At 44.3% G+C, this 21,267-nt stretch overlaps 1 pseudogene; it reads left to right on the top strand.

Moving 5' to 3' along the window:
• The first annotated feature begins 14,496 nt into the window (after positions 1 to 14,496).
• On the top strand, positions 14,497 to 17,501 carry LOC126059399 (ankyrin repeat and SOCS box protein 6-like; annotated as a pseudogene).
• Positions 17,502 to 21,267: the final 3,766 nt, after the last annotated feature.

Below are 21,267 nucleotides of genomic sequence, written 5' to 3'. Positions count from 1 at the left end.
ACAGGGAACTCCCAGAAATTCAAGCTGGATTCTGAAGAGGACGTGGAACAAGGGATATCGTTGCTGATGCCAGATGGACCTTGGCTGAAAGCAAAGAATACCAGAAAGATGTTTACCTGTGTTTTATTGACTATGCAAAGGCATTCGACTGTGTGGATCATAACAAATTATGGATAACATTGCAAAGAATAGGAATTCCAGAACACTTAATTGTGTTCATGAGAAACCTGTACATAGATCAAAATGCAGTTGTTCAAACAGAATGAGAGAATACTGTGTGGTTTAAAACGAGGAAAAGCTTGCATTAGGGCTGTATCTATTCACCATATTTATTCAGTATGTATTTTGAGCAAACAATCTGAGAAGCTGGGCCGTATGGAGAATAATGGGGCATCAGGATTGGAGGAAGACTCATTAACAACTTGCAATATGCTGATGACACACCTTGCTTGCCAAAAGTGAAGAGGACTTGAAGCACTTACTTATGAAAATCAAAGACTATGGCCTTCAGTATGGCTTATACCTCAATATAAAGAACACATTCTCACAACTGGACTAATAAGCAATATCATAATAAATGGAGAAAAGATTGAAGTTGTCAAGGACTTCATTGTACCTGAATCCACAATCAACACCATGGAAGCAGCTGTCAAGAAATCGAATGATGAACTGCATTGAGCAAATCTGCTGCAAAAGACCTCTCTGAAGTGTTAAAAAGCAACGAAGTCATTTTCAGGACTAAGGTATGCCTGACCCAAGTCATGGTATTTTCAATTGCCTCCTACGCATGCAAAAGCTAAACAAAGAATAAGGAAGACAGAAAAAGAACTAATACCTCTGAATTATAGTGTTGGCGAAGAACACTGAATATACATGGACTGCTAGAAGTATGAAAAATCTATCTTAGAAGAAGTACAGCCAGAATGCTCCTTACAAGCAAGGATGGCGAGACTTCATCTCACATACTTTGGGCAGATAATCAGGAAGAACCAGTCCCTGGAGGAGGACAGCATGCTTGGTAAAGTAAAAAAAAAAAAAAAAATTTTTTTTTTTTTTAAAGTAGGGGGTCAGCAAAAAAGAGGAAGACCCTCAACGAGATGGATTGACTCAGTGGCTGCAACAATGGGTTCAAACATAGCAACGATGTGAGGATAGCGCAGAACTGTGCAGTGTTTTTTTCTGTTGTACACAAAGTCACTATGAATTGGAACCAACTCAGTGGCACCCAACAACAACAAAGTTTGTTTTTACTTGTCTTTCATATCCTACTAGACAATAACCTCCTTGAGGAGTGGAAGCAGGTCTCAGTCCACCTGATTCCCTGCAGTGCTTTGCACAGGTTAGGTATTCAGTCAACATTGTTCCATTGAAAGAGGGATCATCCAGAGGGACTCTCCAGAATAATTCCAGTTGTGTTTATTCTTGGGCCAAATTTCATAGAAAAAGTATTCAAAACGGAGACTACCCTGTTGAGGGTTTCCTAAATCATGGAGTTGAAGAACTGGAGAAGCCCTCTGAGGATAACATCTAGTTTGTACTCTTGTTTTATCTGTCCCCTACTAGGGATTCAGATGTACTCTACTCTCTCAATCCCTTATCTGGAATGGTAACTCCATCTCTTAATTCTAAGAGTTGGGTTCTCTTCTTAACAATTTTTTTAAAAAAAGAAAAGAAAAGCTTGCTTTTGCTTGGCCATGTCAGTTAGGCATTTATTTTCTTCTATAGAGAGCAGAGTTAATCATTTATAAGCCACTTTCCCTTTCCTATTTTTTATGAATGACTTTTATTAATTTATAAGTATATAATGTGTTTGTGAGAGTAATAAAGAGAAAAATCTGAAAAAGCAAAACAGAGGAACTCTTCCAAAACTTATAGAGTTTTGAAAGTTGTAACATAAGCTTCCTTCTCAGTAAGAAACACCTAGTTTTGACAAGTAAACCCAAAAAAAAAAAAAAAAAAAAAAAACCCCACTGCCGTCTATAGTTGTCCCTATAGGTCAGAGTAGAACTGCCCCAGAGGGTTTCCAAAGCTGTAAATCTTTACATAAACAGACTGCCACATCTTTTTTCCATGGAGCAGCTGGTGGGTTTAAACTGCTGAACTTTTGGCTAGCAGTCAAGCGCTTAACCACTGCACCACTAGGCCTCTTTCCTTGACAAGTAAAGGAGAAATGGACACTTGGACAACAAATTCTATTATAAGAATAAAGAACGAATGACAAAGACTTCCTCTGAACTTTACTCAGGGTTACAACTCTATTCATATCTTCTACTCACGTTCATACGTTCAAAAGAAGGGTTGGGTTGCAGAGGACAGTTGAATATATGCTGAGTCCCTTCAGCGAGAGTCTGTTATGTCAGCCCTGGGTAGTTATGCACGGTTTGTGCAGCAAGGGTACAGCATGTGACCTGAGCAGCAAAAGGCCTAGGTGACAAAACCAAGAGGGGAAACCCAGAAGAAAGCAGTGTAAGGGAGAGGAGAGTGCTGAGCTTCAGGCAGCACCTGGGGAACTCAGGCAGATGCACAGCCTCCATCCAGCACATTCCTGCTGGAGTCTACCAGCCACCATCATCGCTAGCACGCCATGTGCGCATGTGGCCCCACAAGCTCTGCTGGGACTCAGCTGTTCAAGTGCCCAGAACCCAAAAAGTCTGTTGGACGAAATACATCTGAAGCACCTGTTACCGTATTCCCTGCTTTCTCCTCAGGGCAGGGATTATCATGCTAGGACACAATCTAAAATATTCTGTCACACAGGAGAATTGCCTTCTTCCAAAATGAGCCTATGAAATAATCACTTAGCTATCTAAATCCTGGCTCCCCAACTTCATCTCCTTGTCTTCCCACCTACCCACTGGCCAGGTGGCTGCATCCCCAACAAGGTGGCCTCTGAGGCCATCCAAGCTTTGGGAAAGTGGTTGAGTTGGCCATGCTCCAAAGCCAAGAACATTTCAAGGTCAATTCAGATCCCAGAAACTGTAGGGTCCCAAACTTGTCTCCCAAAAAAATAAAGAGAGAGGGAGAAGAAAGCAAAAAAAAAAAAAAAGAAGGAAGGAAGAAAGAGGAGGAAGGAAGTGGCTTCCCTGGTTCTCCCTGACTGAACCCCAGCACGCACCCTAGACCCACAAATCTGAGAACATTAATAAGTGGCTGGTAAAGAGGATAACTGTTTTCCTGTCTCCACGGAGACTCAACTGATTTCCTGAATGCAGCTCTAGACTTCATTAATCAGTTCCATGGGTGGCAGGGAAGGTTTATTGTGCCAGAATTCTCTGAGAATGGGTCTTATGTTTGTATTTCCTCGCTGCTACTAGCAACGAGAGCTCCATGTTTCTCTTCCACTTGTTATTCACATATTCTTTCCTGTGATACTTTAAGAGCCCCATAGCATTGGGAGGGCAGGTGATGGCTCCATTCAACGATGAGGAGAGTGAGGCTCAGGGGGGTTAAGAAACTGCCCAAGGTCCCACAGACAAGTCTCCTAACACCTAGCCCAATACACATCCTGCCGCTATATATCACCTCTCTCTTTCCTAAGAGCCCGTGGCGGGTACAAATGCAAAGAAAATGTGCCTGTTTTCCAGAAAAAAAAAAATCCACATTAGGCAGCACTGAGCTTCCCTAGAAGCTCTCCAAAAAAACAGTGAGCAAGAGGCATCTACAGAAGCAATAAGTAGAGAAGGCGCTGCCAATGGTACAAATGTAGAGACTTTTCAAAAGCTCCCAGGTGATTCACCGTAAATACACCCAGTCTAGGTAAACTAATGGATTTAAAAGTCGTCTGATTTCAGTTCTCCAAGGAAACCTCCAAAGTTCAAGAGCATCAACCCTAAAGCAAAATGTTTACATACAGGTCATGTACATAGTGTGAAATACACCCATTGCTGTCAAGTCAGTTTTGACCCATGGTGACCCGCGTGTTACAGAGTAGAACTGCTCAATAGGGTTTTCTTGGCTATTATCTTTACGGAAGCAGACCGCCAGGCCTTTCTTCCATGGAGACAATGCATGGGTTCGAACTGCCAACCTTTATGTCATCAGTCAAGCACAAGCTATGTGGACCACCCAGGGACCTTTTATAGTGTTAAGTAGTGTTTCCTAGATACCTATCTCTATCATGAATCCAGCACTGTGCCAAAGGCTGAGCAGTATGCATTAAAGATATTCACCCCCACAGGTTCTGTGATGATACCCGTTAAAAGAATAAAACGCAGCCTCCACTCTTAAGAAGGTTAAAACCTAATTTGGGCGGAAATAGCAAATACTATGACAATTCTCAAATAAAAGTGTCTCAAAGGTAAAATGAAAAAAAGAGAAATAAAAATACACATTCTTGGGGGGAAACTCCAATTATCACAAAGACCAATAAATAAAATTCTCCTCTGCAATTCAGTAATTCCACTCCTGGGTTTGTGATGCTCTAAACCCCACCCCACTCCACTGCCGTTGAGTTGATTCTAGCATGTCTTAAATCAAATAAAAGGGTGTCATGGCCATAGACTAGCAACGCAAATGTAATTTCAATTAATTGGGAGGTTTAAAATGAGTAGATCACCTAGGGCACTTCTGAGGTGGGCTCAGGAGATGCAGAATGACATGTTGCCCCATGGCCACACTAACCAGGTGATGTCAGCTCCAGAAACACTGAAAACCTACTTCCCCCTGTTGATGAATGGCCTCCTCTGCAATGAGCCCTGTGTGGTGGGCCGCTTCCCTGGGGCCCCCAAAAGCCGACCACTTAAGAGAGAAAACCTTCACCAATGGTAGCTAACCCAGTAAACCCAGTGCCGTCAAGTCGATTGTAGCTATGGGGTCAAAAAACCAGCTTCACTATGTCTTCCAAGGAAAGAGCTGAGCACTAATAAAGTATGTTGGGATTAAAGCATCCATTGTATTCAGGAAAGCAGTCATTCATAACCAGCCACTTCTTGCATATATCTGGAAATCCAAGCATCTCGGGCACATTCACTTTTTTAGATTTACAGTTTTACACCTAAAAGACTCTTAATTAAAGTATTAATCACAGACTTGGAACTGACGTTCATATTTCTGCCATGTGCGCATTGGTTTTCTTCCAAATGCTTCACTGCTTGTGGTCCTTGGGGTCTCAGGAATCCTGGGCATGTTGGTTTGAGTTGGGATGTTAAGAGTGAGTGCTTCCCCCAAGGCCTTCCCCTGTGCTGGTTATATAGTTCATTCCTGAGGCTGCTCAACTTCTAAGTTGCATTCCCTTCCCCCCAGGATCACATTCCAATTCCAAAAGGCAGATTAATCGAGCTCAGACTTGCAAAATGCTTTGGCACTGGGTTTTGTTTTTTTGTTGTTGTTGGTTTTTCTACTTTGAATTCATCTTCTGTGATCTTGTATATGGAATATGGAAACCAAGGATGATAATGGCTTGTGATAATCACAACTGCCACTTGCACGCATTTAGAAACCGGAATCTGGGACCAGTTCAGGAGATTCAAGGCCTTCCTGTCTTAATATAGCAAGTCTTTGCTTGAAAATTCACAAACACACAGCATGCGCATGTGTGCCACAGGCAAGTGTACGCACACGCGCGCCCGCGCACACACACACTTACTTTAATGTCTTGGGTGCAGGCAGAAAGGTAGAATAGAAACTGGGCAGTGTGAAAATTGGCCAGTTTTCATTTCAAGTGACTCTATGCACACTCTCCCGCTAAGTTAAAAGGGACAAAACTTGGCTCAGTAGTTCATACCTGTCTAGATGCTTCTGTCTTGGAATTTAAAAGCAATTTATTCATGTTTCTTAGGCTCGTTAAGTAGCAATGCTGAAAAAAAAAAAATCTTTTAAATTTCCTAAAATCAGTACAAAAGAAAGTTGTACCCCAAGGACCATTCTTGGGGTCCCCTAAGCAAATTGATATCTAAAATTGAGGCCAAATTAGAAGAATATTTCAAAAAGACCACATACCTCAAAACAACCAAAAAGACAGAAAAGGGAGGAGAAAAGAAACAAAGTAAAAGAATGAAATTTACTCTTAGAAGTCCAATCTCCAAATATGAGGCATTTGCACTTGGTCATATTCCTGACTTTTTTGGAATATACTTAAAAATCGTGGTCTGAGTTTCTCGGTGAGAACAGATCCTTTTGAGGCCAACAGTAGGAATTCTGCCTGTGAATCCAATACCCCAACAGGGCCACATCTGCTTTTTATGTCTGAAGTATGGAAGTATTTTCATATCTACTCTGAATGCATTATCACTTGGCAACGGAGAGGAATACTTCTAGATTCAAAGACTTCCAAAGTGAAAACAACCCCGTCATACTGTCTTAAAAATCGCAATCACGTTGTTTCATCATTTCGGCTCTTTGAGTTTTATTCCCCGAGCTCCAAGGCATGGGGCAACGCCCATAGCAACAACAAATGTTCAGAAAATTAATTTGCAAAGTTTCTTTCTCTTCTATGAAAAAGATTTTTTTACCCCCCCCCCATAATAACCAGACGCTCAAACTTTTGGTTTCAAGCAAAAATAGTTTCAACGTCTTTAATCAAGTGGCATATAACCTGGCGGCCCAAAATGCAATTGTAAACCTGAAAGGGGGCCCCCAAGCGCACACTGGTAGACATTAAGTTGAGAATCATTTCTAAGCCTTCAGCATCGGGGTCTGTTTCTGCCTTCCCAGCAGATTCTTGCTCATTCATCTGCTGGTCCTTGCTTAGACCCAAGCCCATCCTTTCGTCTATGCGTATCCCAAGTGGTACTTGCCTGGGGAAAAGCAGGAGAAAAACTTTCCTGCTATCATCTTCCCTTTCTGGAACTTGGCACGCATAGAATATTGCTTCCTGAGCCTTGCAATAAGCTAAAACCCCAGAGGAACTTAACAATTAAAAGAAGGGACCAGAAGCATCCAGCTGGAACACGTACATCGTGTATAAAATCTAACTGTTCTTTTTTCATGGTCTCCATGTTGCTAACATTGCCCAACTAGAAATGGAAACTGCCACATCATTTAATCTGTGCATGATTCTTAACCTTTATGCAACCAGAACAGAATAAATTGAGAAGTTTTTATTCTTCTTTTCCCCCGAGGAAGTGAAAAATTTAAAGCCACTAAGAGATTTCAAGCTCCCATTGAATTCCTCTGGGCTAGGAGATGAATGAGATCATGAGCAAACACTCACTTATCCTTTATGGAAACAGTTGGGCAAGAAAAACCAGGTTAGCTGGTTTTCCTGGTTCTTGCAGGGTGTCAGTCTGCTTAGTGTCATCAAGCCGGGAACTTATGACTCCATAAATTCAGTCTAATTCCAAAATATCGTTTCCTCTAAGGTATAAATGGGAGGGCAGTGGTGGTTCAGTGGTAGAATTCTTCCCTTTGACACGAAAGACCCAGGTTCAATTCCCAGCCTTTGCATCCCGAGCGTAGCCACCAACTGTCTGTCAGTGGAGGCTTGTGTGTTGCTATGATGCTGGGCAGGTTTCAGCAGAGCTTCCAGACTAAGGCACACTAGGAAGAAAACCCTAGAGATCTACTTCTGAAAATCAGCCAGTGAAAACCCTATGGATCCCAACAGTCCAATCCCATTGTGCATGGGGGTCACCAAGAGTCGGGAGGTGACTCAACAGCAGCTAACAACCACAGCGAGCTAGAAACACTGGCCAAGCAGACTCACCATCACATTAGCCAAGCAACAGGTTAGCTGATCCTCTCCCCTCCCCAGCATGCCTCTTTGAAGAAACCTTAGCTATGTGCGAAGTACTGAGCTGATACCTCCCAAATTGGGCATGCCAGCACATGCCCTATATTTATAGGTGAACGGCACTAATAAAGTTAGAATCCACTCAGTAATTTACTTACCACACATACTTTACAGGGTGCTCTTATTTTCTCTTCACAACAGCCCTACAAGGTTGATGCTATTGTTCTACAAGGTTGATATTACTGTTATCCCTATTTCACAGATGAGGAAACTAAGGCACAGAGAGGTTTAATAAGATGTCTGCAGTCACAGAGTATGTAAGGGCAGACCAGAATTCAAACTCCGGCCTCTTCGGCTCCGAGGCCCTGAACTTGGCCTCTACTCTGTGCTGTGCCCCATGATTCCTGATGTGCCCACCTGTGTCCCCTGACTCTCCTTATTCCCCCTTCACTGGCCTCCTTGTCTTCACAATCTCTCAGAATTCTCACACTCCTTTTTAGCCTTCTCTGGAAGTAACTTAGGTTCTCCCCCACTTCAACCCACATTCCATGGCCCAACTCGGCTATTGTGTGTCCCAGCCTGACTCAGGCTCAAGAATGTTCCACCCTGTTTGCCCTACAGATAACAGTCCCCGCCAGCTCATCCAAGACCGTGGTCACTTCATCGTAATTTTACTTCACTGAATTTCTCATAACATCCTACAAAGGTCACACGCTTATCCCTATTTTACTCAGAATTGAAGATTAAGGGAACAAAATATTTTCCACAGGTCATACAGCTAATTAAGTAGCAATTCCAAGATTTGGCCTCAGGCCTTAGCTTTGTAAGACCTGTTCTCCCCGCTACCCCTTGGTGCACAGTAGGTCTCTAATAAGTGGTTATTGATTAGCTCACAGCAACACCATTCTCTCCAGCACGACTTTTTCCATGTGTAGTCATTTCTAGCTCAGAAAAAGAAAATGCTGAAAAAGTGATTTGCTCAGCTGTTGTAACTAGCATCCCCAAAATTTCAGTGGCTTCATACAACAAAAGCCTAGTTCTCGCTCATATAAAGTCAGCTATGGGTCCAGGTGACTCCCCAGGGCAACTGTCCATGACATGCGGCTCAGCATTGTACCTCCACATCACCCCACTTACATTCTCCCACAGTTGCCACTTCAGGGGAAGAGTGAGGTGAAGAGTTGAGCATCAGCAATTGGATGCGTCCACCCAGAAGTGACACACGTTAGTTTTGTCCACAGCCTGCTGGCCATAGCAAGCCACACAGCCATGCCCATCTTCAAGGAGGCTGAGAAATACAATCTTCCCGTTTGTCCAGAAAGGGAGGAAAACCAGATGTCAGGAGAGGAATAATATCTACCACAACCAGTAATAAAAGAGAGATTTAAGAGGCAACGTGATTTTCCCAAGATCATACAACTAAAAGTCAGGACCCAAACGTGGGTTCGTTTATCTCTGAGTCCTTAATCTCTACATAATTCCCAAGTGAGTTGGTATATCCACTATATACCAAACCAACCAAATCCATTGCCGTTGAGTCCATTCCAAAGCATAGCAACCCTATAGGACAGAGTAGAACTGCTCCATAGGGTTTCTAAGGAACACTGGTGGATTCTAACTGCCAAACTTTTGGTTAGCAACCTGAGCTCTTAACCACTATGCCACCAGGGCTCCCACCCACTATATATGCCATGATAATTCTGTATAAACAACAGGCATTTATCACTTAACGGTCTGGGGTGGTTGGCTAGAAGTTCTGCTGATCTTGACTGGCCTTTCTGTCTTGTCTGGGGAGTTGGCTGGCTGACAGCTGATCTAGGCTGGCCTTGGTTGGCGCCACTGGGACCATGAGACCTCGCTTCACATGCCTCTCACCCTCCAGTAGACTAGCCCAATCATTTTTCATGGCAACCGCAGAGGCACACAGGCCCAAAGCGACTCACAGAGTGGGAGGCACTGCAATGTTTCCTAGCAAAGGAAGTTAAGAATTCGTCCAAGTTTTTGCAAACTTTCAATGAAAGGCCAGGCAGTAAACACTTTCAGCTCCGTGGGCCGTAAGATTTCCGCTGCAACTACTCTATTCTGCTTTTTTTTATCTATTCTGCTATTGCAGCACAAAAGCAGCCATAGGCAATATGAACCAATGGGAGTGGCTGTGTTTCAATAAAACTTTATTTAGAAAAACAAGCAGTGGGCCAGATTTGCCAAGGGCCATGGTTTGCCAGCCCCTGAATTAGAGCTATCTTTGCCATCTTCCAGAGGGCTGTAGTCCCAGTTCTGGCACTATATGGTTGTATGGCCTTGACAAAGTCATATTTTTCTCACCTGTCCTTAAATTTTTCATTTAGAAAGTGAGGAGGTTGAACTAGTTCTTTAGAACTATAAAATTATTAGACTCGCATTATAATTATATTATGTAAACCAAAAGGTATGTTCTTGGGGTTGGTTATTCTCAACGTGTTAGTAGAGGGCTGTGTTTGTCCTTAGTATTATGGTTCACCTGCACAGGCTGAAATTCTAAGGTGTCATTTGAACAAAACTTGCCATGCAAAAGACACTGATCAATAGCAATGTAATCTGAGCTCCGTCAAAGCCGAACAGATTTCTCCATTCATCCAAGCAGGAAGCCAGCCAGATATGTAGAATGAAAAGCCAACTGACATTTTTAATAACAAATGGATAGCAGAGCCTGATTGATTATGAGAATAAAAAACTAAATACTAAGATATAAATACTGGGTGATATCCATGAAGGTTAAAAAGAAACGTACAATTAGCTGATCCAGAAAGATAAGCTACAGCAGAGGGACACTATAAAACAGGAAGCAGGCTTTCTCAAGGAACACAGCACTTAACTGAAGGTTATTCTGTTTATCATCATCATCCCCTTTATTGGCACCTTAATAAAATGTAATTCAGTGCCTCACGATATCACAGGGGGCTTTCTGCTTTTTTCTCTCCATTAATTTCCCCTGCCAGGTTGTTGTGAGAATTACAAATAAGAATATTTAAGTTAATAGCAGCTGCAAGGGGAAAAAAGCTCATGTGAAATACTCTGCAAAAACCACGTTGCCATCGAGTCGATTCCAACTCACAGCAACCCTATAGAACAGAGTAGAACTGCCCCATAGGGTTTCTGAGGAGCAGCTGCTGGATTTGAACTGCCAACCTTTTGGTTAGCAGCCAAGCTTTTAACCACTGTGGTGCAACTATCCCTAAAATCAGGGCAACAGGCAGAAATTGGCAAACATCTGAATTTCTGAAGTTTTGCCTCAGTGGTTCTCAACCAGAGGCAATTTTGCCTCCCAGGGAACATTTGGCAATGTTTGAAGACATTTCTGATTGTCTAGATGCTACTGGCATCTAGTGGATAGAGGCCAGGGATGCTGCTAAACATTCTACAATGCACAGAACAAGCCCCCACAACCAGAGACAGATTATCCAATAGACAAGGTAAACACAGTGCTCACCTTACCTACCAGACCATCTGTAGTGAACAGTTTCACGTGTTTTCAGCACATCAAAGATTCTGCTTCTATGTATGGCTGGCATCTGTCTCTCTCCCACCCCGACAGCACCCGCCTACAGAATCAAGGCCTCTTCAAATTTACAATCCCCAACCCAGTAAGTAAGGCAAGCATGGGCTTACTTGTGCTTACTTACTAATTTGTAGTGAAGAATTTCACCTGGGTTTCACCGCAGCTTTGATGTGGTGAAACCCGTGTGAAATTGTTCAGTACAGATGATCTGGTAATTAAATTTATATACTGGTAATCCACCCTTGCCCACAACAAAGAATTATGAGGTCTCAGGTGTCAGCAGTGTCGAGGTTGAGAAACTCTGCTGTACCTAAATGAAAAAAGCATCAGCTGAGATGGATAACAGCTTTTCAATCACCGGAAACCCCAAATCATAGCCATACATCACACAAACTTGTATTTTAGACCCCCCGAGGTGACTTTATTCTGTAGTCTAGCAACATTTCAAGCCAAGTTCATGATGTCAAAAGATCCTGCAGGGCAGAGGCTAGAGAAAGGCACATTCCAAGTGGCAGGACACACATTCCAAACCCTGAGCCAGAATGATTTAAAGAAAACATTTGCTGTCGAGTTGATTCTGACTCCTGGCAACCCCAAGTGTGCAGAGCAGAACTGCACTCCACAGGGATTTCACAGCCATGGCCTTTCAGAAGCAGACTACCAGGATTTTCTTCTGAGGTGGTGGGTTCGAGCCCCTGTGTTTAACAGTTTGCGCCACCCAAGGACTGCCAGAAATGACAAATGGCTCAAAATATTGGCTTACCTTTTTGGATTAATACATGAATTTTAAGTGTAATAACTGCTTTTATTATTACCATGTTATATAGAATTTGAGGAGCCCTGGCAGTGCAGTGGTTAAAGCCATCGACTGCTAGCCAAAAGGTCGTCGATTCAAAACCACCAGCGGCTCCGTGGGAGAAAGATGTGGCAGTCTGCTTCCGTAGAGATTTACAGCCTGTTGGGTCGCTATGAGTCGGAATCGAATGGACAGCAGTGGGTGGTGGGATATGGAATATAGTGGGGGAAACCCACAGTATCAAAAGCATTGTGAGTATTTTCTAAACCAAAGGACCACATATGTGGCAGGAAAGTCTGCCTCTCGTTTGAATTACATCTTGACAATGACATGCAACATCAGCTTTTACTGTAACTCGTCATGATGTATCTCCAACAGGATATCATTTATCAGCGGGTCAAAGAGCTGGAAAATTAATATTTGTTTAGCTAAAGGGAACACATCTGTTAGTAAAGTCATACAGATAATTTGGCACCGTTGCTTATGATATATATATAGACAAAGACCATTTGTCACTTGGATTATTTCTAGAACCTAAGGGTTTGTTTTCTATGCATCACGTGGAAATGGTGTATGTGCAGGGCACGCACACATGCGCTTCCTGTGAATTCTTTGGAATGCTTTTATACAATTTGTTTAAAAAAAAAAAGTGAAGCAAGCAGAGAATTACTTCTCTGACTTTCTTTCAGTTCCATTTCCACATTGCACTGTCCTTTCCACTTTGCCTGAGATTGGTGTCATTTCCACTTCAATTCATCCCTAAACTGCCCCAAAACCCACTGCTATCAAGTCAATTCCGACTGATAGCGACCCTATAGGACAGAGTAGAACTGTCCCATAGAGTTTCCAAGGAGTGGATTTGAACTGCCAACCTTTTGGTTAGCAGCCATAGTTCTTAACCACTATGTAGCCAGGATTTCCTAAACTGCCCCAGGCAATAGGTTTTTAGCAAAAGCACAGGAGGATATTCAGGATTAAGTTTCAGGGCCTGATAAAACATCCCCACAACTATACTCAGCCCTTTATGGACTGCAAAAGAAGAGCTCTCTGTCCCTTCTTCCAGCAACATCCCCTCCCCCAAGCAAGAGTGGGTGCCCCGGGGGTGCAGACCATAAGCTGAGAAGTAAGGTCAACCCAGGTTCAAAACCCACCTTGACCACTTTCTGGCTATGACCTTGGGCAAGTGGCATAACCTCCCTGATCCTCAGCCCCCTACAAGGTAAGTAGAGAAAAAACTCCCTACATCCGAGGACTGTCATAAGGATGAAATGAGGTTATGCTTGTAAAGCACTGAGCACAGCACCCAGCATACAGCCCTCCATAAACGTCAGGTGTCATTACTGGCTAAAAAGAGTCTGCAAACTTCCACAAGTCCATTTTGAGCACGCTTTTTGGGCCTGACCCCAGACTGGGTTTCAAAGGACTGTAGATACAAGGAAGATACATTCTCTCCCCCCAGGTTGTTTACAGTCTCGCCTAGGAAACACCTGGCACAGGTGAAACAGCAGGAGAACAAGGCAGAAATGCTGAGGTGCATGGCCCAGACTAATGATGCTGGAGATCAGAGACCACAGAGCTTAATTAGGAATTTCAGGGAAGTACACACATATCAGGACACCCTGGTGCCATAGTGGTTAAGTGCTAAGGCTGCTAAACCAAACTGACAGCAGTTCGAATCTACCAGGTGCTCCTTGGAAACTCTATGGGGCAGTCCTACTCTGTCCTATAGGGTTGCTATGAGTCAAAATCAACTCGACGGCACTGGGTTTGGTTTGGTTTGGTTTTGGACACACATCTAAAACTCTTAGCCCAGGGCCTGGCCCAGAACAAGTGTGCAAGGAATGTTGACTTATAATTCTCATCCACTGCAAAGGGTAATGGGATAAGTGTCTCCACCATCACCAGAATTAGCAGGTGCTGCCACCTGGCCCCACTGCCACTTCTACCACTTACTTAAGGGCACAGGCCCCTGCTCCTCCTTGTATCACAGGAAACTGTTCCCTCCACCATTGTCTGCTTGCCGGGAGCCTTTTTCATTACCCCCTTGCCCTCTTTGTCTCTGTTGCTTGCTCTCTTTCTCAGCTGCTAATTCATTTTGGGAGTTATTTGATTAATTGTCTCCTAAACAGACAAACCTATTCTTTTCCTTGCTGAATTTTATAATTTTACAAGCGTTGGAGACCAAACCCGTTGCCATTGAGTGAATTCCGACTCATAGCGACCCTATAGGACAGAGTAGAACTGCCCCATAGGGTTTCCAAGGAGCAGCTCCTAAAGACTACGCCAAGGGGGCTCCATATTGGAGACAGTAACCACAAATACCATAAACCATCTCCGTGAAATCTTTTAAATCCATTCAAATTCTGGACTATGCATCAACTAGCACCACCCATTGGCTTTTTCGGTGCTTTAGCCATTTATTTAAACTTTACTTGGTTTTTTTTGTTTGTTGCTTTTTAACAAGAACACGACTAAAGAAATGAAGCTGCTAGCATGCAGGTTAAGCAAAGGCTGGAGCACCAACTGTCTGAGGAGCAATGGAAGAAGGGAGGGAACCCTGATGGCGTGCCCACCATGGTCCAGACATTACTTCACAGGTTAGTAAGAATAAGCACAACCAACATGTACGCGCCCTACCATATGTGCCAGATACTGTCCAATACACTTTACAATCTAATCCAAGGCCACACAACTAGAAAACAAAACAAGAACCAAACCCCATTCCAATGTACCCTAAAGTCCATGAGTCACCCAACTGAAAAAATCCTTTCTCCTAGAAGGAGGTTGGGTCACACCATGAAGTCCTTCCATGTCTTGATGGGACCATGTTGTCTGGCCACTGGAAAGTGACATTAGTGATCACAATTTTTGTTCATTAAATTGATGTCCATTATGACGTTTCTGATCCTGAGAAACAACATTTCAGAGAATCAAATGACTCTTCAACTTTCAAATAGAAAAAAGGTGATTTGTAGAAATAGGAGAGCATCACAAGTGTTATGGCGCATGGTCTCACCCCAGGCACATGATCTTTCCCCGGGTAACTGGGAATAGCTCACAACAAACTGCATCGCGGCACACCGCTAATTAAGAATGCTTAAATGGCAGCTTGCACCTCAGGGGGGTCGCTACAGGCAAGAACCATGGCATTCCATTGCACTTGAAAACAAGTACTTTGTCATTAACCTGATGTATAATTTATGTGGGCGAAAATGTCTCCTCTCTTTCAAAATCAGAGAAATGCCAGCACAGAGCCCCGCTGGGCACTGCAGCCCTTCCGCAGAGAAATTCTCTTCCCGTAAAGGTTTAACTTCTGTTTTGACCCACAGCCCATTTGGAAACAAAGCCCCTAAGCTGGATGAGCTCACCAGACCTCCTGCCAACAGCGAGCTGATGTGCTTCTCTGGGGAGCCTGGGAAAAGGGCTATTATTTCTGCCGTCACTCAACCTGATGTATTTTAACCAGTATATGGGTCCCTGGTGGCACAGTGGTTAAGAACTCAGGCTGCTAATCAAAGATCAGCAGTTCAAATCCACCAGCTGCTCCTTGGAAACCCTGTGGGGCAGTTCTACTCCGTCCTGTATGGTCGTGAGGAGTTGGAATTGACTCAGTAGCAACAGGTTTAGTTTTATTAGCCTGACAGGCATGACCAAGGCTTTCAACCCTCTAGTCAGCCAATATGGAGAAGCAGCCAATTCCAAGAGCCCAGAAACAGGCCAAGCCTACACCCTAGCGTGTTTGACTTCCTAAGCCCCCAGGACCCTTCCTCCACCTCACAGGCTCATTGTCTTCTCACCACCTGAGCATCACTTGTGTTGCTCTTTGTCTTGGCATAACCTGGGGTACATAACGTGGCAGCTTCTCTGTACTAGCTCAAGTCACTGCAGTGACCCAAGAAGACCTCTGGCAACCCATCCATCTTGTCACCTCTGCAGAATCAGGCATCTGCTCTCCTTCCCCGGGGCTCTGCAATGTTCAGGGCTCATCCCACTGTTGCCTCCACGGAGTGCCATAATTTTTGTGCCAGATCACTTGGAAGGCTACCACTTAAAAAAAAAAAATTTGTTCTAAATGTCTAATATAGGCAAATCCTTCAATAAATTATTGTAGCCACCTAATCAAATGTTGGTGCCATTTAAAATAGTCATAAACTGAGCATGTAGTGGCTCAAATACAATACCAAGACCCCAGAACAGTGGTCCCTGGCTTTCGCTCCTTCCTGCCAGACTGACTTCAACCTGCACTTTACAGAGCTCTTGATCTAGGACCTTAGGCCCAGTTATGACACCAGCCAAGACAGCCAAATCCCTGTTCTCACTGAGCTGCTGGAGAGGAAGGTCCACTCCCCCAGTTTATCAGGGAGGCTTGAGCAACGCCCTGCTGAAGATGGCTGAGCTGGAACTGACGTGGGCAGCGATGTTCTCCTATGGAACGGGGCCATTCGCAACTTTGAAGACCCAGTCTACTATACCGCCCTGCTCATTGCCACCACGGGAAACAAACCCAACATGGTTGAGCTGCTGGTGCACCACGGGGCCCACACTAATTGGAGGGACCAGTTTTGCCAAAGCAGTCCCTCGGCCTGGCCAGCAAGAAGCCAGAGCGCCTGCCCTGCCTGCAGCACCTCCTAGACCTCGGAGCAGATGTCAAAGCCGATGACAAGCACAGAAAGACTTCTTTGCTGCATGCTTCGGCCGCCAATGACAGGGTGCCAATCCACAATACTGAGAACATCCGGCTCTTGCTGGATGGAGTGGCAGATGTCAAGGCTACCGCCCACAACACTGAGAACATCCGGCTCTTGCTGGATGGAGTGGCAGATGTCAAGGCTACCGCCAGAGACGGGGACACCGTGCTCACCTGCATCATCTTTCTGTTCAGTGAAACTGTGGGAGGGGGGACAAAGAGGAAGCCCAGGTGATCACCCCTTCTGCTTCCAAGTAACGCAGCTGCTGCTGGCTCAGGGGGCAGGCCACAGTGAGTGCCCAGGCCACGAATCCCTCACTCATATCTGCCTCAAATGCTTTAAACTGCATCTCCCTCTCCTGCACTTCCTGCTGGAGTCTAGAACCGCCTACAAGGACTTCCTCCATGGGGTGTCCTCCTGGTCGGGGTTTCACACCATCTTTGAGAGGCTCTGTTCCCATCCAGGCTGCACCGAAGATGAGAGCCACATGTACCTTCCGTGCAAAGCTAAGGCCATCCCGGATCTCATGAAGACTAACTCCCAGAAACTCCAGCTGCCTGAAAACTTTGACATCCACCCTGTGGGCAGCCTGGCAGGAAAGATCCAGGCCCTGTACTTCTCCTTGAGACAGCCAGAGAGTTACACCGCCCGCTCCCCGCCCCCCACCCTAAGCATCTGTGTCTCATTTACAACCCGCTCTACCTTCAGCCTTGGCCCGAGGATGTAAAGGTCACAGCCCTACCTCTGCCTGACAGGCTCAAGTGGTACCTTCTCAGCAAGCACAGTGGCATCCTTCGAGATGACATCTGACAGGTCCCAGGTGACCCTCTAGCTTTCAAGCCCCAGACTAAAGGGAACAGTGGTCTAGGCAGCTGAAGGCAACCTGTTGATGGATTTAAGTACCTATGACAACCTTAAGGAGCCCTGGTGGCACGGTGGTTAAAGCACTCAGCTGCTAACTCAAAGGTCAGAGGTTTGAATCCACCAGCTACTCCACGAGAGAAAGATGTGGCAGTCTGCTCCCTTAAAGATTACAGCCTTGGAAACCCTACGGGGCAGTTCTACTCTGTCCTATAGGGTCGTTATGAGTCAGAATCCACTCAATGGCGGTGGATTTATGACAACCTTAGTGGAGAGGTCTTTGATCCAGGGAATCTTCGGTCCCATCTATCAAATGGTACAGGTTGGAGATGAGACCTGGTCTTTAATGAGCACAAAGCAAGCCAGGTACAGCCCAGCATCTGTGGTCATTCCAGGAGTAAAAAGTGTGGTTGTCTTCCGGGGAGATTGCCTTCCTTCAACAGCACCCCTAAGTCTCAATCCACATTGGAAAACGGGAAGAGGGCTTAGCTTGGGGAAAAGCTTATTCCCTATTAATCAAAGGGGAAGCCAGGGCATTTCAGTAAGTAGGGGTGCACTAAGCCTAGGCACTCCTGAGCCGCAGGGAATGGCTTCTTCCTGCAGAGACATGTCTGAAGCTGGGAGGAAGCCTGGGAAGGTCATATGGGGTGAAGCCAAGCCAAGGCCCTTGCCCCCTGCCTCTTCATTCCATATCCTGCCACACATGCAAGCATTCTTGGAGAGCTGGGGAAGAAGGCACACAAAGACCACCAAAGGCTCTTCCTCCAGGTGTTGTAAGCTGAGGTTACCTGCAGCCTCACCCATCAAAGCACCAAGGCTGTGCTCTGGTGGCAGCTCTGATTATGCCAAACCCAGGGTTGGGGGCCACGCCATCTGCTAAAAAAACAATCATGTGAGGATAACCAGAGACAGCCCTTCCCCAAGTGTCTCATATTGTGATGGGCTCACCTGAGGGAGAAAGCCACCAAGACTGAAAGCTGAACCCTCCACAAAGTCATTTCAAAATCACACTGGTCATCGTGAATTGTGCAGAACTACATGCCTTTGGGTATTAAAAAAAAAAAAAAAACCCAAACCCAGTGCCGTCGAGTCAATTCTCACTCATAGTGACCCTATAGGACAGGGTGGAACTGCACCATAGAGTTTCCAAAGAGCGCCTGGTGGATTCAAACTGCCGACCCTTTGGTTAACAGCCATAGCACTTAACCACTACGCCACCAGGGTTTCCTTTGGGTATAAGCTAAGGCACCTATATGTTTATAAACTGATTTAGAAACTAAAAAAAAATAAAATAAAATAGTCATTAAAATGACATAATAATGCTTGAAAATTATAATTAGAAGATTCATATATTATATGTTGTCATTGTTAGGTGCTGTCGAGTCAGTTCCGACACATAGCGACCCTATGTACAACAGAACAAAGCAGTGCCTGGTCCTGTACCATGCCCACAGTTGTTGTTATGCTTGAGCCCATTGTTGCAGCCACTGTGTCAATCCATCTCCTTGAGGGTCTTCCTCTTTTTCGTTGACCCCGTACTTTACCAAGAATGATGTCCTTCTGCAGGGACTGATCTCTCCTGACATGTCCAAAGTATGTAAGATGTAGTCTTCCCATCCTTGCTTCTAAGGAGCATTATATAATTGCTGTTATATAACCATAATAAGGAGTGCGTGTATAAGGTTATATACATAGTATGCCTAGAACTTTAAGTGTTTTTAATCCCATGCACAAAGAAATAAAAAGACTAGACGGCGATGCACCAAAATGCTAAAAGAGATGGTGCTGGGTTTCTGTAAAGTTTCCTTATCTCATATCAATTTTATAATGAAAATAAGGCTGCCTGATGATCCTGCCTACTCCCTGACCCAGTTCATGGTTTGCCTGCATTAGCAAAACAGCTGGCTCCTTAGGGGCAACATGGTAGAGATGTACAATGTACCATGACGATTTTCTTTCCAAAGTGTTTTTAGCATAAACATCTGTTTACGCATAGCAATATTCTAGGGGGAAAAAATGAATCCAATGAAATATTTTCACTTCGGGAACATGCTGCACTTTCTGTCTAGTTTTGCTCCCACGATTGGGACGCTGGAGTCTCCTTTCAGCGGCTCCCGAACACATAAGTATAAAGCCAGCGTTCTTCCGCACCACTGCTGCAAACTCTCCCAAAGTGGGAAATCCGAACAACTCAATGCTAGAAATATGGAGCTGCCGCAAATTGCCAGGGGTGCATATTATTGTAATAACAATCTGGTGGCAGCAGAGCCAAGAAAACGGAAGCTTGTTCCTATAGTTGGGGTGTAGCAACTGCTGGACTGGAACTGATGAGGGTGTTATGGATTGAATTGTGTCCCCCAAAAATACACGTTGTAAATCCTGACCCCTATACCTGTGGTTATAATTCCATTTGGGAATGATACACGCCACATAATTGCCAACGAACCCAGGAATAGAAGCTGAAAAGAGAAAAGGACCTTCCGCCAGAGTGGACAGAGAGGGAGAAACAGCCTTCTCCTAGGGCTAGCACCCTGAATTCAGATTTCTAGCCTCCTAAACCATGAGAAAAATTTCTGTCTGTTAAAGCCACTCACTTGTATTTCTATTACAGGAGCGCTAGATAACTAAGAGATGGGGAGAGAAGAAAGGAAAGGATAAAAATCCGAAAAGACTCATGATAGTCAGAAATTTGTCTCTATTTGCCTGGAGCAACAGAGGAAGAAGGAGAGTCAGGAATAGAAGGAGGATATGGAATGTGTGGCTAATTGCCTCCATGAACAACTGCCTCGTGTGCAATGAGACCAGAAGAACTGAATGGTGCCCACCTACCATTACTGAACATTTTGATCAAAAACTCTATGGAGGAATTCTGATCAAGAGGGGGTAAATAGAGAGCAGAGTTTTAAATTCTCACAGACTCCAGACTTTCTGGAACCATGGAGGCTAGATGAACCCCTAAAACTATTGCCCTGAGATAATCTTTAAAACTTAAACCAAAAATATCCCCTGAAGTCTTCTTAAAACCAAACAATAGTTTAGCTTAGCTGATTTAATAAAAAAAAATGCCTTGAGCATTACGCTCTCTTAAGAACTATCTATATGGGATCAAATTGACAACAACATCTCAAAAGATTAGATGGGACCCTTAGGGGGGCAGTGAGTTTATGTAAATGAGAGGGGAACAACTCAGAAAAGGAAGATGAGAATGGTTGCACAACTCAAAGAATGTAATCAATGTCACTGGATTATAAATATAGGAAAAATTGAATTGGTGTATTTTTGCTGTTTTTTTTATACTCTCAACAACAAAATAAAATTTAGAAAAAGTCACGATAGGCAACTTGTAACTTGGGTATTAGTAAGAAAATATTTACATTTAAGGTAGTGGACCAATCATGTTTTAAACATCTAAACAGGAAAGAAAATTGCTTTTAAGTCTAGTTCATGTTGGACCTTACTCCATGGGCTTCTTAGGGAAACAGCATTGTGAGTTGAGGGAGGTGAGAGCTACATGTAGGAATCTGATTCCACAAGCTCATGGTAGCCTTCCTACAACAACATGTGCAAGACCAGAAACAGAGCTAAACCTTGGCTACTAAGCACAAGAGAAAGAAGCCCAGCTTCGGAATTAGAAAGACCTGGGTTCAGTTCAGACTCAGCAACTTACTAGCTATGTCTTATTGGAACAATGCTTAGCCTCTGCCAGCCTCAGAGT

Source organism: Elephas maximus, chromosome 16, assembly GCF_024166365.1.
Source record: "Elephas maximus indicus isolate mEleMax1 chromosome 16, mEleMax1 primary haplotype, whole genome shotgun sequence".
In the NCBI taxonomy this organism is placed as follows: Eukaryota; Metazoa; Chordata; class Mammalia; order Proboscidea; family Elephantidae; genus Elephas; species Elephas maximus.
The sequence above is the reverse complement of the archived record's forward strand: the minus strand, read 5'-3'. Positions and strand labels throughout refer to the sequence as shown.